Genomic DNA, 4220 nt, shown 5'->3' with positions numbered 1-4220 from the left:
TATGAGTATTTCCATATTTTGTATACATGTACCTGTTGATGGAGTTTTGAATTATTTCTATTTTTGGAATCTAATGTTACCATATGCACTATAGTAAGCAGATCTTTGTGTAGATATATTTGCATTTCTCTTGGGGTAGCTACCTAGAATTGTTTTAAAATATTGGTAAGTTATTACCTAAAGTGGTTGTGTCATTGTACATACCCATCAGCAGGTTATGAAAGTTCTAGTTGGTATACATTTCTGTCAACACTTAAGGTTGTGGATTTTTATGTTTCAGTTACTTTATAAATACATAGTGATACTTTGTTGCGGTAGTCACTTTTGTTGCTCCAGTGATCAAGTGGTTTTGGCTCTCTTTTCCTGTGTTTATTGGCCACTTTTGGGATGATTTTTAAATATTCTCATTATCTAATTTTACACTCTTAAAGATCAGCAATAACAATAGCTACCAAGTCTGAAAGTGACAAAAAAGTTACTGAAGGTAAAACACTTCAGGAATAAGTGCTGATGTGTTCATAAAACAAAATGAAATGCATAATTTTGCCTTCATTTTATGGTTTTTAAGCTAACATATATCAAAAAGGTTAATTACTGAAGAATGGGAACCCTTATCAATTTTATTTTAAAATGATTTAATTTTACATATCATCATTATTATTTTTATTTACCAGAGAGAGACAGAGGGGGAAAATGAGAAAACAACCTGCCAGGTCTGGGACTTGAACTGTGGTTGGCCATGTGGGAGACAAGCACCTTAACCACTGTGCCACCTGGTAGCCCCATTGGAACCTTTTTCTTTGTCATGCCTCAAGCAAAACAATAAATTTATCCCTGTAATAATTGTACACATACACAAGGAGTCTATATGATGCCTATTTTGTTACACATACAAAAATACTTTTATATTTTAGTTCGTTTGGAACTTTGGAAAGAACTTGGAAGACCAGTGGCAGGGATGACATAAACTGTGGAGAGGTAAGAAAACTAGACAGAAAGAGACCTTTCTCACAATTTTTGATTCATCTGAGGGCAAGGGAGAAGAGGACTCTGATTTTAACTGGGGAAAATCAGTATATCTGTTGGCCTTTTGTTGTTGCTGTTCCGTCCGGAAGTGGCTGGGGTGGTAAGGAGCAGTAGGCCATCAGGACAGAATTGACTGCAGAACTGAAAGCTTGGTCCTGTCTAAAGCAAGATGGCTATGGCACAGTGGGCTGTGAAGAGGGGGACCGAGGAATAATGTACCATCAGTGGCCAGGACCTGTTGCTATGGTAATACCAACTGTACAGTCACATATGCAGTAGTTAATGTGTTAGTCCATGCCAGAATACATCCAAAGCCACTTGTCTAATTTCTTTGGGATGAAGCTGCAAAAGCAAGTTTAGGCTTGTGATCAGAAGTTATTGTGTCCTCTGAGGCTTCTGAGCCTCTTCTTGGTGTCTCAGCAAGAAGGCCCTGAAGTACTCCTTGAGGCCTTGGAAATAAGCTTTGGAGTAGGGCAGTACTGAGGAAGAGGTAGGAAAGGAAGCTAGGAACTGCCCTTTGCCTCAGGTGTGAAAGGCCCAAGCCTTGGAAAGAAGCAACAGCTTTATGCAGGCCATCTGGGGTCATTGGACACTCTCACGCTCTTCTGGTAGCACTGTGCAGGCTCCTAGAACTGACTTCTGGGCTTCCTCCCCAGAGGGGCAAGACTTCAGGCTGGACAGAAGTAGTAGAACTGACAGTTTCTGTCCATGATGGGTGGCATCAAATCATTTGCCAATTTCTTAATTGACCTGTAGGAATTCCTTATATATTCTGAATGTATTTTGTTAAATATTTGTAATTTACGAATATTTTCTCCCAATATGTGACTTTTCATTTTATTACCTGTCTATAGTTGAACTACTTTGATATTGATGAAGTTTTATTTGCTATTTCTTTTTCTTCTATGGTTAGTGCTTTAATCTAATTTTTTTGGATCCTTATTTTGCAAACATTTTCCCCCCATGCTTTCTTGTGAAAGTTTTGTCTTGTTAGCTTTTACGTTTAGTTCTGTGATACATTTGGAATAAATTTTTGTGTGCGTTCTGAAATGTAAGAGTCAAGCTTCATTTATTTCATTTGGGTATCTAGTTCTTCCAGCACCTTCTTTTGAAAAGACTATTCCTTATCATTGAATTATGTTGATATCATTATAGAAATGTAACTGCTCATGTATGTTTGGTTTGGTTTTTAAACCCTATTCTATTCTACCCTGTACCATACCGTATTGTCTTGATTATTGTGGCTTTGAAATATGTCTTGAAATCAGAGAATTTATGTTCTTTAACTTTGTTCTTTTTTAAAAATAGTTTTGGTTATTTTATATCTCTTTTTGTATTTTCATAAAATTCTAAAATACTTTGTTTGGCTAGACAAAGAGCCTGCTGGGAGTTTTGAATGGGATTGTATCAAATGTCCAGATCAATTCTGAGTGATGGTCATCTCAACACTATTGTAGTATTTTTTTTTTTTTTGAGAGGTTTTTGCTATAGGGCACATGCGCTCGCCAGAAAGACACAGAGAGACAGAGACAGAAAGCGAGAAATCACCCCCCAGGGGGATGGCCACACTGTAATCCCTTCTTCTCCATTCTCCTCTTGGGATCTTGGGGACCCACGCACACACGCCTGGTGCAAGTTTAAGTCACCAGGCACGCACACACGCCTGGTGCAAGTTTAAGTCACCAGGGCAGGCGCTTGAACTGTGGTCAGCTACATGAGAGTACAGTGACACAGCCATTACAGCAACTGCTGCTCCCAGATTTTCTTTAATTTTTCAATGTATCGGTTATAACTCTTTTTATATCCTTTGTTAATTTTTTTTCGATACTAGTGCTAATGTTTTTTTTTTTTTGCTTAGTTTTGTATTCTAATTGTTCTTTTCCAGTATAGATAATATAGCTATTTTTTTGTATAGCAAATTTGTGTCTTATGACCTTATAAATAAATTACCGTATTACCATATTAGTTCATAGTTTTATTTATGTTTATTTTAATTTTTCCAGAGGATGCATGCACTCATGAGAGAGAGAGAGGGAGGGAGGGAGTTTGGGAGGGAGGGAGAGGGAGAAGGGAAAATGAGAAAGCATCCCCTGTGGGAGATGATCAGACTACAATCCATTCTCCTTAATTTCCTCTCCTTTTAGTATGTTGGGTATGCATGCACACGTACCCAGCCTAAAATTTCAGGCTGTAGGGTCTGGTACTCAAATCCCATGATTGGCCTTGTGGAATCCAGCTACCTGAACCACTAGTCGACATAGGCTGGCTCACTAGTTCTAATAGTTTTATGATTCTGTTTACAAGCTTCATGCCTTTTTAATTTTTTTTTTTTTTGAGATGTGTGCTTGACAGAGAGACAGAGAGAGAGAGAAAACGAGGAATCACAACCCAGGGCGATGACTATGCTGCAGTCCCTTTCCCTCATTCTCCTCTTGGGACTCCGGGCACATACACACTCATCCTGCATGAGTTTCAAGCCGCTGGGTCCAGGAATCCAATTGCAGTCAGCCTGGAGTCCAACACCTTAACCCGTATGTCACCTGCTTGCTCTCTGCATTTGTCTCTTTTATTGCACTTTCTGGGATCTGTAAAATCGTGAATAGAAGGGATAACAGACATCCTTGCTTCGTTCTGATTTTATATGGAAAGCATTCAGTTTTTACTGTTAATTGTGATCTTAGCTGTACTTTTTTTTGGGGGGGGAGAGGTTTTTGCTATAGAGCATGTGTGTTGGCCCGAGAGACAGAGAGAGACAGAGAGATAGAAAGCGCTAAAAAATCCCCCCCCCCCGGGGGGGGAGGGATTGCCACACCGCAATCCCTTCTCTTCCATTCTCCTCTCGGGATCTTTGACATGCACGCACATGCGCCCAGCGTGAGTTTAAGCCACTGGGTCCGGGACCTGAACTGTGGTCGACTACATGGGAGTTCAGTGAGATAGCCAGTACGATAACTGCTGGTCCCTTAGCTGTACTTCTCTTTGTAGATACCTTTAATAAGGTTGAGAAAGTTTCCTTCTATTCCTAGATTGCTAATATTTTGTATGGTAGTTCTTTTGTTCTTAACGTGTTTGGGCTCAGAAAATGGTAAGCTAGGGGCCGGCAAGTGGTGTGGTGGTTAAAGGCGCTGGACTCCCACATGGCTGACCACCGTTCAAGTCTCGGACCTGGTGGCTTGCTTTTTCTCTTCCTCCCT

At 39.9% G+C, this 4220-nt stretch overlaps 1 protein-coding gene across 3 annotated transcripts in view; it reads left to right on the top strand.

Moving 5' to 3' along the window:
* Positions 1-925: 925 nt before the first annotated feature.
* Positions 926-4220, top strand: part of USP25 (ubiquitin specific peptidase 25) — a 154706-nt gene continuing 151411 nt past the window's right edge. For all 3 annotated transcript variants that reach the window (XM_027768690.1, XM_027768688.1, XM_014584577.2), the window contains exon 1: positions 926-978. The gene's annotated coding sequence lies outside the window, so the exon portion shown is untranslated. The remainder of the gene's footprint in view (positions 979-4220) is intronic.

Source organism: Tupaia chinensis, unplaced genomic scaffold, assembly GCF_000334495.1.
Source record: "Tupaia chinensis unplaced genomic scaffold, TupChi_1.0 Scaffold147185_1, whole genome shotgun sequence".
Classification (NCBI taxonomy): Eukaryota; Metazoa; Chordata; class Mammalia; order Scandentia; family Tupaiidae; genus Tupaia; species Tupaia belangeri.
The sequence above is the reverse complement of the archived record's forward strand: the minus strand, read 5'-3'. Positions and strand labels throughout refer to the sequence as shown.